This window comes from Jaculus jaculus, chromosome 22 (genome assembly GCF_020740685.1).
Source record: "Jaculus jaculus isolate mJacJac1 chromosome 22, mJacJac1.mat.Y.cur, whole genome shotgun sequence".
Lineage (NCBI taxonomy): Eukaryota > Metazoa > Chordata > Mammalia > Rodentia > Dipodidae > Jaculus > Jaculus jaculus.
The window spans coordinates 12,038,646-12,052,156 of NC_059123.1; the positions used below are offsets into that span (position 1 = coordinate 12,038,646).

The following is a 13,511-nucleotide window of genomic DNA, read 5'->3' on the forward strand; positions in this document are numbered from 1 at the left end:
TAATCCAAAATTCATGAGCTATGTGGGCATACAGTCACATTCAAACCACCACAATTCCCTCGGCCTGTTAATTTAAAGGTATCATATGCTGGGCTAGAGAGATGGCTTAGCTGTTAAGGCAGTTACCTGCAAAGGCTAAGGAACCAGGTTCGATTCTGCATGTCCACATAAGCCAGATGCGCATGGTGGCGCATGTGTCTGTAGTTTGTTTGCAGTGGCTAAAGGCTCATTTTCACTCTGTATGTCTCTTTCTCTCCCTTTCTGTCTGTAATAAATAAAAATAAATCTTAAAAATAGTTGTCATAACTTGTATACATGTCACATCATGTGAGAATTGCTATTGCTACATTTTCTCAGCAGTATCTTGAACTCCAACTGTTTAAACATTTAGCAACACAAAATATGAAATAATGCTTGGTTTTAAATTTTTTTAGTTTTTTTTTTAATTTTTATTAGCATTTTCCATGATTATAAAACAAATTCCATGGTAATTCCTTCCCTCCACCTCCCACACTTTCCCCTTTGAAATTCCATTCTCCATCATATTACCTCCCCAAATCAATCATTGTACTTACATATATAAAATATCAACTTTTAAGTACCCTCCTCCCTTCCTTTCTCTTCCCTTTATGTCTCCTCTTTAACTTACTGGCCTCTGCTACTAAGTATTTTCATTCTCACGAAGAAGCCCAATCATCTGTAGCTAGTATCCAGATATGAGAGAGAATATGTGGCACTTGGCTTTCTGGGCCTGGGTTACCTCACTTAGTATAATCCTTTCCAGGTCCATCCATTTTTCTGCAAATTTCATAACTTCATTTTTCTTTACTGCTGAGTATAACTCCATTGTATAAATGTGCCACATCTTCATTATCCACTCATCAGCTGAGGGACATTTAGGCTGGTTCCATTTCCCAGCTATTATAAATTGAGCAGCAATAAACATAGTTGAGCATGTACTTCTAAGGAAATGAGATGAGTCCTTTGGATATATGCCTAGGAGTGCTATAGCTGGGTCATATGGTAGATCAATCTTTAGCTGTATTAGGAACCTCCACACTGATTTCCACAATGGCTGGACCAGATTTCATTCCCACCAGCAGTGTAGAAGGGTTCCTCTTTTTCCACATCCCCGCCAATATTTATGATCATTTGTTTTCATGATGGTGGCCAATCTGACAGGAGTGAGATGGTATCTCAATGTAGTTTTAATCTGCATTTCCCTGATGGCTATTGATGTAGAACATTTTTTTAGATACTTATATGCCATTCGTATTTCTTCCTTTGAGAATGTTCTATTTAGCTCCATAGCCCATTTTTTGATTGGCATGTTTGATTCCTTATTATTTAACTTTTTGAGTTCTTTGTATATCCTAGATATTAATCCTCTATCAGAGATATAGCTGGAGAAGATTTTTTCCCATTCTGTAGGTTGCCTCTTTGCTTTTTTCACTGTGTCCTTTGCAGTGCAAAATCTTTGTAATTTCATGAGGTCCCAGTGATTAGTCTGTGGTTTTATTGCCTGAGCAATTGGGGTTGTATTCAGAAAGTCTTTGCCAAGACCAACATGTTGAAGGGTTTCCCCTACTTTTTCCTCTAGCAGTTTCAGAGTTTCAGGTCTGATGTTATGTCTTTAATCCATTTGGACTTAATTCTTGTGTATGGAAAGAGAGAAGAATCTATTTTCATCCTACGGCAGATATATATCCAGTTTTCCCAACACCATTTGCTGAAGAGGCTGTCTTTTCTCCAATGAGTATTTTTGGCATTTTTATTGAATATCAGGTGGCTATAGCTACCTGGACTTACATCTGGGTCCTCTATTCTGTTCCACTGATCTACATGTCTGTTTTTGTGCCAGTACCATGCTGTTTTTATTACTATGGCTCTGTAGTATAGGTTAAAATCAGGTATGGTGATACCACCAACCTTATTTTTCTTGCTCAGTATTATTTTAGATACTCAAGGTTTTTTGTGATTCCAAATGAATTTTTGGATTGTTTTTTCTATTTCCATGAAGAATGCTTTTGGAATTTTGATAGGGATTGCATTAAATGTGTAGATTGCTTTTGGTAAGATTGCCATTTTCACAATATTGAATCTTCCAATCCAGGAACAGGGATGTTTCTCCACTTTCTTGTTTCTTCTGCAATTTCTTGCTTGAGTGTTTTAAAGTTCTCATTGTAGAGATTCTTTACTTCCTTGGTTAGGTTTATTCCAAGGTACTTTATTTTTTTTTATGCAATTGTGAATGGGAGTGATTCTCTGATTTCATCCTCTGTGTGTTTGTTATTAGCATAGATGAAGGCTACTGATTTATATGTATTTATTTTGTATCCTGCTACATGGCTGTAGGTTTTGATCAGCTCTAACAGTTTGCTAGTAGAGTCTTTAGGGTCCTTCATGTTTACAATCCTGTCATCTGCAAATAATGAAAACTTGATCTCTTCCTTTCCAATAAGTATCCCTTTTATGTGTGTCTTTTGCCTTATTTCTAAGGCTAAGACTTCCAAAACTATATTAAATAAGAATGAGGACAGTGGACACCCTTGTGTTGTTCCTGATTTTAGTGGAAAAGCTTCCAGTTTTCCCCCATTTATTAATATGTTGGCTGTAGGCTTGTCATAAATAGCTTTTATTATATTGAGTATGTTCCTTCTATTGCCAGTCTCTGTAGGACTTTTATCATGAAGGGATGTTGGACTTTGTCAAATGCTTTCTCTGCATCCAATGAGATGATCATGTGATTTTTGTCCTTCAACCCATTTATATAATGTATTACATATACAGATTTGTGTATATTGAACCATCCCTGCATCTCTGGGATAAAGCCTACGTGGTCCGGGTGAATGATCTTTTTGATATACTCTTGTATTCTGTTTGCAATATTTTGTTGAGAATTTTTGCATCTGTGTTCATGAGGGAGATTGGTCTATTATTTTCTTTTTTTGTTCTATCTTTGCCTGGTTTAGGTATCAGGGTGATGCTGGCCTCATAGAAGGAGTTTGGTAGAATTCCTTCTTTTTCTATTTCCTGGAAAAGCTTAAGAAGCAATGGTGTTAGCTCTTCCTTAAAGTCTAGTAAAATTCAACAGTGAATCCATCTGGGCCTGGGCTTTTATTAGTTGGAAGATTATTGATAACTGTTTGGATCTCCATGTTTGTTACAGGTCTATTTAAGTGATTAATCTCATTTTGATTTAATTTAGGTAGGTCATATACATCAAGAAAATCATCCATTTCTTTCAGATTTTCATACCTTGTGGAGTATATGCTTTTATAGTATATCTCTATGATTTTTTGAATTTCTCTGGTATCTGTTGTGATGTTACCTTGTTCATCTCTGATTTTATTAATTTGTGTCTCTTCTCTCTTTCTTTTGGTCAGATTTGCTAAGGGTTTATCAATCTTGTTTATCCTTTCAAAGAACCAACTCTTTGTTTCATTAATTCTTTGGATTTTTTTGTTGTTTTTCTATTTCATTAATTTCTGCCCTAATCTTTATTATTTCTTCCCATCTACTGATTTTTGGTTTGTCTTGTTCTTCTTTTTCCAAGGCTTTAAGGTGAAGCATTAGGTCGTTTACTTGCAACCTTTCTAATTTCTTAATATAGGCACTTAAGGCTATAAATTTACCTCTTAGAACTGACTTCATTGTGTCCCAGAGAATTTGATATGTTGTGTTCTCTTTATCGTTTGACTCCATAAATTTTTTCATTTCCTTCTTGATTTCTTCATTGACCCATTCATCATTTTGTAGTGTATTGTTTAGTTTCCATGATTTTGTGTATGCTCTATAGCCTTTCTTGCTACTAATTTGTAGTTTAATTCCATTGTGGTCAGATAGAATGCAAGGAATTATTTCAATTTTCCTGAATTTGTTAAGATTTGCTTTGTGTCCTAATATATGGTCTATTTTAGAGAATGTTCCGTGTGCTGCTGAAAAGAACGTATATTCTTCAGCCTTTGGATGAAATGTCCTGTACATATCTGTTAGGTCCATTCCTTCTATGACCTCATTTAGTCCAGAACCCTCTCTGTTTATTTTTTCCCGGGATGACCTGTCAATTGATGAGAGTGGGGTGTTAAAGTCACCCACCACCACTGTGTTTAGTGTTATCTGTGACCTTAGTTCTAATAGTGTTTGTTTGACGAATTTGGGAGCCCCCATGTTAGGTGCATATATGTTTAGGATTGTAATGTCCTGCTGTTGGAGTGTGCCCTTAATCAATATAAAGTGACCTTCCTTATCTTTCTTGACTAACGATTGACTAAAGTCTACCTTGTCTGATAGTAGGACAGCAACCCCTGCTTGTTTTCCAGGCCCATTTGCTTGAAACACCGTCTTCCAGCCTTTCACCCTAAGATAATGTCTATTCTTTGAAGAAAGGTGAGTTTCTTGGAGACAACAAATTGTAGGATCCTGCTTTTTAACCTAGTCTGCAAACCTATGTCTTTTCGTTGGGGCATTGAGGCCGTTGATATTAAGAGATATTATTGAAAGGTGTGTTTATGTTTGCCATTTTTTTTTTTTTGTGGTTCTGGTTCTACATGTGCTCTCTTCTGTTATCTAGTATTTGAGTATTGCTTGTTTTTTCTAGGTTCCTTATATGAGTGCTTTTCCTTTTCTTCAGCATGGAGGATTATATCAAGTATTTTCTGTAGAGCTGGTTTTGTCTTCAAATACTCCTTTAACCTGATTTTGTCATGGCATGTCCTTATTTCTCCATCTATTTGAATGGAGAGCTTTGCAGGATAAAGTAACCTTGGTTGACAGTTGTTAACTTTCAGAACTTGGAATATATCACTCCAAGCCCTTCTGGCTTTTAAAGTTTGTGCTGAATAATCTGCTGTAATCTTGATGGGCTTACTTTTGTAGGTAACTTGATTTTTCTCTCTAACTGCTTTCAATATTTTTTCTTTGGTTTGTGTGTTTGGAAGTTTTATTATAATATGGCAAGGAGAGGTTCTTTCCAGGTTTTGTCTGGCTGGGGTTCTCTAAAGGTTTCCTGTATCTGCATTGGTACCTCTTTCCCAGTTTGGGGGAAATTTTCTTCTATGATTTTGTTGAAGATGCCTACTATGACTTTGGAGTGGAATTCTTCTCCTTCTACTATGCCCTGAATTCTTATATTTGATCTTTTCATAATGTCCTAAATATCTTGAAATTCCCACTCATACTTTTCTATAAGTTTGTGTTTCTCTTTGTTGGACTGCAATAGATCTGCCACCTGGTCTTCTAGCTTAGATATTCTGTCCTCTCGTTCCTCCATTCTACTGGTGAGATTTTCTACAGAGTTTTTTATTTCATTAACTGTGTTCTTCATTGCTAGTAATTCTGACTGGTTTTTCTTTATTATTTCTATTACCTTATTTATGTCTTGTATTGCCTTCTTTATTTCATTAAATTGGTGTCCTGCATCTTCTTTGGTTCCTTTGATTTCCTTTTTAAGTTCCTCTTTGACTCCTTTGATTTGTTCTCTGACTTCTGTGAACATATTTACAATCATTCTTTTGAAATCTTTCTCAGGCATTTCCTCTAACTAGTTCTCACTGGAGGTCATTTCTGATGCATTAATACTTTTAGGTGGATTTATATCGTCTTGATTTTTAGTGTTTCTTGTGTTATGATCTATGTATTTTTGCATCTTGGATTAAGTTAATGCTTGGGTTTTCTAGTTAGCTGCGTATTCTTATCTGTATCAGTTGATTTGATATTATATATTTTCAGGGTAGGAGCTTAAGGTGTTAGGTGTGGCTCTTAAGACTCTCAGAGTTTCTACAAAAGTGCTCCTAGGGGTTGAATTTCCCTGCCATGGGAGTATTCAAGTAGGCTGAGTGGAATAAAAGACAGGTAGATTCTAAAAGTTAACTAAACACTGTACCCATTCAATCAAAATCAGCCCCAAGTATGTATGCCAGAGTAGTTATTATAACAACCAGATCCTCTATCAATAAAGAGGTTAAGATTTCTAGTCTGTTGAGGGATCCAAGTCAGCTTATGACCAAGTGAGACCCTTCCCTGGTGCAATCCCAGTTACCTTGGATGAATTTGGTCTTAGTCAAGTTTCTGCCTGGTCATCGGGCTGCTGTTCTGATTTCTGGAGCTGGGCACTGGATTTTTCCGTGGGGCAATCTGAGCCTGGCAACTGTGGCCCTGCAGATCAGCACCCCCACTGCTGGAACTGCTGCTGCTAAAGCTGCCTCTGCTGAGTCTGTCACCACTGCTGCTCAAGCTGCTGCTGCTGAGTCCACCGCTGGTGCTGCCACTGAAGCTTCTGCTGCTGGTTCTGCCGCTGCTGCCACTACTGGGTCTGCTGCTGCTGGGGCTGCTGTTTCAGGTGCTGGAGCTGCTGATGTTGCTGCCGGACTCTGCTCCTGCTTGGGTCCCGCTGTCGGCTCAAGTTGGCATGGCCAGGTCCTGGACCGCTGCTCTGTTCACTGGAGCTGGGCTCAGGAGGTGTGTGTGGGGGAGCCACAGCTGCTCTGGTTCTCTCGCTGTTCCATGTGTTCTTCTACCTCATGGTCTGCTCCTCCATTGCTCACTGCTGCTCTCCCTTCACGTTTCCTGAGTTGTGGAGAGCGTCGGTGTGAGTGGAAGCTCCTGCACCTGGCTTTTCCTGCGGCTAGAGCTGAGTCTGGCGGCTTTCTAGTGCACTGCTGCTGCCGGCACGGTTGCCAGATCTGCCAAGGCCGCTTTTGCCGGCCTGTGCGGGATCTGGATGCTCTAGATCTCTTCTACTTCTCCACTGCTGCTTCAATTTAAATTTTGTTTTCCTATGAATTTCATGATTAGCTACTTCTTATAAAAAGTAACAACTAAATTTATCTTTTTAATTTACATCTTAAAATTATTATCCATTTTCCCATGCTTTGGGAGAATTTTATGTATTTATCCTTTCTCTGCTTATGTGTGTGTTATAAATTTATCTTCAGGGTAGTGGCTTATCTTTTCACCTTCATTATGACATCTCACCAAAAAACTCAATTTCTCAGTTTATTTTATATTTTAGAATATACTTAAGTTGAGGGAATAGTTTTACTTTAGAATATACATACAAACAGCCCTATGTGTGGCATTAGCTTTCTCATCGCTGTGACAGGATACCTAATATAAGCAACTTAAAAGGAGAAGAGAAGAGCTGGAGAAATGCTAGCAGTTAAGGTGCTTGCCTGTGAAAACTTATCCAGATCCGGTCTAAGCCAGATGCACAATAAGGCAAGTGCGAGATCACACATGCCCACTATGTGGTGCAAGTGCCTGGAGTTTCATTGCAGTGGCTGAGGCCCCGGCACCAAGTCTCTCTCTCTCTCTCTCTGTCTTGCTCTATCTAAAAAACTAATAAGAATAATAAAAGATTAAAAAAGGGAATGGACTTTTTGTCCATAGTCTCAGAATGTGCCATCCATGATTGCTTGGTCTATGTGCTGATACAGAACCTCGTGGTCACAGGAACCCATGGTAGAGAAAGTTCTCACATCACCTTATGATAACGGAGAAGCAGAGAAAGGAGAGAAGCAGAACCCAGGTAAAACCTTCCAAGGCCTGCCTCTAGTGACCTGCTTCCTCCGACCAGAGCCCACCTCCTAAAGTTTACACAACTTCTAAAAATAGCACCACCAATGGAGGATAAAGTATGCAACCCAGATTCAAATCATAATCCTATTTATCCATGGTTCGAATCAAGTTATAAAGTATTCCAAGCATCTGATCAGGGGCTCCAGTGCCTTTCTGCAATAAATCCTTCTTAACTTATACCTTAGGCAGCCAATTAGAGGCCCCTCAATTTGAATGTCTTTCCTATTGTGAGAGTTTTATGTAAGTCATATCATCAACTCAATATTGGATACTGTTGGTGTTTCTTTTTAGAATTAAGTGGCAAACATCTTTTCTTTTAAGTGTGATTTTTTATTTATTTATTTGGAGGAGGAGAGAGAATGGGTGCACCAAGTCCTCCAGCCTCTGCAAATGAACTCCAGATGCATAAACCCCCTTTTGCATCTGGATTACGTGGGTCCTGGAGAATCAAACCTGGGTGCTTTGGCTTTGCAGGCAAATGCCTTAACCGCTAAGCTATCCCTCCAGTCCCTGTTGGTGTGTTAATTTAAGCCATTCTACCAAGAATAGGACAATATTTCTTATTTACTTATTTATTCTTAAGACAGGGCATTTCTGTGTATCCCAGGCTGGCCTAGAACCTGTGGTTCATGTTCCCATCTGTCCAAGAGCTGGGGTTACAGGAACCCACATTACCTACCTGATTAAAGATAATGAATGATCTTCATGTGATTCAAGGCCATTTGTCAACTTTTATCAAGTGACATCAAAATAATTCGCTCATTGTAAAAGTTAGACTTTGTATTCTCTTGTACCTGAATTGAAAAATTTTCATATGTTCTAGATGCAAGTTCATTGCGACAAAAATGATACATTATTGAAAATAATTTTCCCCTGCTGCAACTGGTGTGCTTATTCCATTTCCTAACAGCACCCAAAAGGCCAACACCTTTAAGCCTTTTAAATCCAATTTAAGACTTCAAAAATATTTTATTTTAATATGAGAGAGAAAGAGGAAGAGAAGGAGAAAGAGAACATGGGGCATGCCAGGGTCTCCTGCTGCTTCAAACTAACTCCAGATGCATGCACCATTTTTGTGCACTTAGCTTCATGTGGGCACTGGAGAATCAAAGCAGCAAGAAAGCAAGAAAGCAGCTTTAACCACTGAGTAATCTCTCCAGACCCAGTTTATGATTTTATGAATTTTAGTCTGACTTTATGCCTTTATATAGTACTTACTACAGCTCAGCCTACGCAACTTGGCACAAGCATTTTCAAGGCTTCACAGTTACAGCTGTTTTTAGTGATATAATGCATTTCATATTATTCTTTGGGTATGCAAGGAGTTAATTCTATAAATGAATAAATAATTATTACTGAACAATTCATTTTAAGTATTATTTATTTTATAATTTTAACTATATTGTGAAAAATAATTAACTTTACTCCTTAGATCAAGTTCTAGATTATGTGTTTTATCTTTGTATCATCGCAACACTTCTTCAAGTGCCAGGTTTTTCTAGAAAGTGTTAAAATTATGCACTAGGAGTTCTCCCAAATTAGATTTAAAAAAATATTTGTCATTCTAAGGCATCTTGCTCACAATACTATTGAGTCTATTAATATATATTAATATATGATTGCATTATATTAATGTCAATGTCTAATAATTAATATTAAGTATACTACATATTATACTTTCACAATATTACATTGTATCATATTTTAGTGTTTCCAGTCATTTTCTAGTTGCTGATAATTTATGGAAACAAAATTGACATTCATATCTCACATGGTAGTCTATGCCTTGGAAAAATGTAACATTTTTATTTTTTTTATTTTTATTTTTATTTTATTTTATTTTATGTTTTTGAGGAAGGGTCTCGCTGTAGTTCAGGCTGACTTGGAATTTTCTCTGTAGCCCAGGGTGGCCTTGAACTCACAATAATCCTCTTACATCTGCCTTCCAAGTGCTGGAATTAAAGGTGTGTGCCACCACACCCAGCTGGAAAATTTGCTTTTTTGTTTATAGGAATTATTGTTGTCATTTTGTTAGGATTTTTATAGATGCAATTATCTCTTCTTTTTCTTCCAGTTTTTTTCCCCCCAATCATAGAGTTTCACATCTCTGGCCTTGTTCGTGAGTACTATCACAAGCAGCCCTGGGACATTATCTGAAGGGCTGAGGAGAGCCTCGGCCTTGCTAGTCACAGAAAGTTACAGTCATTCCCCATTAATATTCAGCTAGAGAGGCAAAGTTAGTTGCTTTGTGTGGGTTGATAAAGTTCACCTCTCTCCCTAGTTTCCAGAAAGTTTAGGTTTTAAATGGAGATACATTTTCTCAAATGTTTTACTTAATGCTTTTTACTTATTCTTTTCAAATATTAAAGCTATTTCTAGTTACGGGATAAAATACACTTTAATAACCTAGAATAATTTTTATACATTTCAAGCTCTTGTTAACTGAGATTGCAGAATATATTATATCTATGGTTCTGAAAGACATCAAGTCATAGTTTTATTTCCTCACATATTGTTAGAGTTTAGCAGCAGCGTTTATACAGGAGAGTGATCAGTTAGGAAGTATTGCTTCTTCCTCTGCATTCTGAAAGAATTTGGGTAAATGAGGTTCCATATTTAATAGAACTCTCTGCTTTTATTTTATACAGGAGAGTGATCAGTTAGGATGTATTGCTTCTTCCTCTGCATTCTGAAAGAATTTGGGTAAATGAGGTTCCATATTTAATAGAACTCTCTGCTTTTATTTTATACAGGAGAGTGATCAGTTAGGATGTATTGCTTCTTCCTCTGCATTCTGAAAGAATTTGGGTAAATGAGGTTCCATATTTAATAGAACTCTCTGCTTTTATTTGGTTCCCAAATTCATCATTGGTTTTGATAATTTTCAGAAGAATTATATATATATTCATGAACGTTTATATGAAACATGGGAGGTGATGGGTTTGGTATGACCGTGTAAATTAAGATTTTTTTTTCCTCCAGTACAGCTGAAGACACTTGTGCTATTTTGTTCTCTGTCATTTTCATGATGTTCTGTTCTGATTCCCAGGGAGATCCCAGAGAAAAAAGTCTTCTGCCTGTTTTTCCTAGAGCTCATAATACATTTGAGGTATGTTCAATAAAGTCTCAGAATATTTTTCCTTCCAAGCCTTGTATATCTCAAATGTTCTACAATAATTTCTGAATTTGTAACTCATAAAACAATAGCATATCATTGCTCACAGTTTTATGAACTCAAAGAATCAGAGTCAGGGGGGGATTTATGCTATCCCATACTCCTGTGAATTACAGAAGTCTGTAAGCTTTTCTGACTGCTTATATGCATGTAATTTTTTAACCAATATTTTTGATTATTTTTATTGACAAGTTTATAAATCTACACACTGTATTTTAATCACATTCCCCTTCCATTACCTTTCCTTGTTCCCCACATATCCCTTACATTGATCCTTTTCTTCCCAACTATTCCCCTCCTTGGCTTTGATTTTGATGTCCTTTTGTTTTCTTTTGTGTGTGAGTGTCCTGCTGAGTTCAATTAGGCCTGCCTGTATGAGCAATATTAGAGGCTTTTTACTAAAGCACATAAAACTTCTGATGGTTATACTACAGCAGAATGTGTCGCCCACTCCTCCATTAACTGCAAACGGCTCCTTGGGGAAAGATGAGGGCCCCATGCTGTCCTCCATCATCCATGATGGACTGTTGATGGGCAAAAGAAATACATGCTCTCAGATTAATCAAAAATTAACTTCCCTAAATTTACAATCCTTTGTTCTAATTTTTTGTTAGCTTCCTATAAATCTAATCATCTTTCCCTTGAATATGATTATCATGCTTCCTTTGATTTTTTGCTTTTTTCTTGAGCTAAAATTTTCTAGAACAACCAACTACCCTCCTGTGGTATATTAATCTGCAGTCTCTGGCTGATGTTGCTCCTCATCTGTGACCAAAATGTTCCCCACCATTGAAATATTCATTATCTTCAAACATGAGCTGGTGGGAGACATGTCACATCCAAACCACAGCAATGACCTGCTGTAGTTCTTAACACAAATTTCTACCATAGGTTAATATAAATTAATATTCCATGCCTTCAAATAACAAAAGATGAGTGTGTTAGTTTTCCTTGGTGAAAAGAAAAAAACAAACAAACAAACAAAAAAAAAAAAACCTCTTTGGACAGAGAAAACCTTCAAAAATCTCCTGACCATTAAAGTTTTCTTCTTCTGCACTGTCCATAGTCACAGCCCATAGGGTGTACGCTAGCAGGAGTCAGCCCCAGCTTGCTCCTTGTGCTGCTGCCAAGCAACTGGTTGAGGCTTGTCCCAGAGTGGGCAATCTCTCACCCAGGACCTAAGCCAGGCGCTGTCCTCCCCAGGCATCACCCCCACATGAGCTGCTTCTCAGGCTAGAATTTCCCTCTACATGTTTATCATCTGGAGAATGAACTCTTGTCACGTGTCCTGTGTTGTAGGCTAAGGTGTACCTACTCATTATTTTTAACTCCCCTTACAATTCACTTAATGTTTACATAAGCATGCTGGTGGGGTGCATGCATGCATATAGATCAGTGTTTCTTCACCCAGTAGGTGCAGAGTTAGGCCCCTGCTTCCCTGTACCACCCATGTCTGTCAGGAAAACTTCCATGATGCCCCTAAAAATCTTCCCATCTTGTCCAAGCTTGTAGAGTGTCTGGTCCCTACATATTCTTCACCTCCCAAATATGTAGTTTTGGAATCATCTTTAGGCCAACCTTTCATGGTTTTTCATGTTGAATTAATCACCACGTTAATTTTATATTTGCATTATTTCTCTTAATATATTCTAGCCGTCTCAGTGACTCGTGAATATATCATACTTGTCTTCCAGAGTTTTGTGAATATCAAATGTGATAAGTAGATCAGATAAGAAGTACTTACTGAAAGACTGGCATAGGAGATAGAGTAAATTAGCAACCAGATGCCTAATAACCCAAGACAACTTGGCATTTGCATTTCAATTAGTAATATTTAGGAATTTTCACAAATTTGTATCTCACATGTTGACGTGGAATGCAGCTTGCTCACATGGGTTTCTGTCATTTTAGTTCTCTTTCTATCAGTCATCTGTGCACAGCTTGCTTTCTTCTATAAGCTGAAACATGTGCATAGTGAAAAATTAATTAAACACCTAAATTTACCCTTTAGGCAGTTTTAGATGTGACATCACTCAATTTGTACAGCAATCCTAATAACACCTTCCCGCTCTGTTGCAGAGGCTTCTTAGGCATATGGAAATTAACAACTTTAACAACCATTACAGGTTGAAAGAGTCAGGATTTGAATACATGGAATATGAACATAGAGCTGAAAGTATTGTCTTCTGTGCTGGTCCCAATGCCTGTATTAACAGTATCTCAATAGTGCAAATACTTTTCATTGAAAAAATTCCAACTTGTCAAATCCACACTGAAATACAATATCCCAAACTAAGCTCTAGTATTTATGGTATAAATGGAAAATGTAGTGATTTTTAGCTCCATAGTTATTAAGGGCATATGTCTTTTGATTGAATTTATCAGTGAAGTGTAATTCTCGTAGCCAGCTCAGACTCAATCGGGCTGCTCACATGAGTTCACACATTCATGGAACAATTGACATTCCGTCATAGGGATTTTTGGTAGAATTTTCTTTCCCATGTTAAAATAATCAGTTGCACTTTAAGGTGAAAGACTTTAATTATATTTTAACTAAATTACATCCCTTTACTTTGAGCTGATTAATTAAGTCTGTTGACACTTTTGGAATCTCTGTTTTGCCTCTTGTAGCATTAATTAAAGATTACTCCTAGGTTTGTCATTGGCATTTATGAAATCCCTTAAGTTGTAGAGGGAACATAATAAGGACTACATTTTTTCAACAAAAGAGGTGAAACAATAACCATTTAATGTAAAA

General features: G+C 37.2%; 1 protein-coding gene across 1 annotated transcript in view; it reads left to right on the forward strand.

Annotated features, from left to right (window-relative positions):
- The window catches only part of Pik3c2g (phosphatidylinositol-4-phosphate 3-kinase catalytic subunit type 2 gamma), a 336,855-nt gene that overhangs the window by 46,482 nt on the left and 276,862 nt on the right, over window positions 1-13,511 (forward strand). The gene's annotated exons all lie outside the window — the stretch shown is intronic.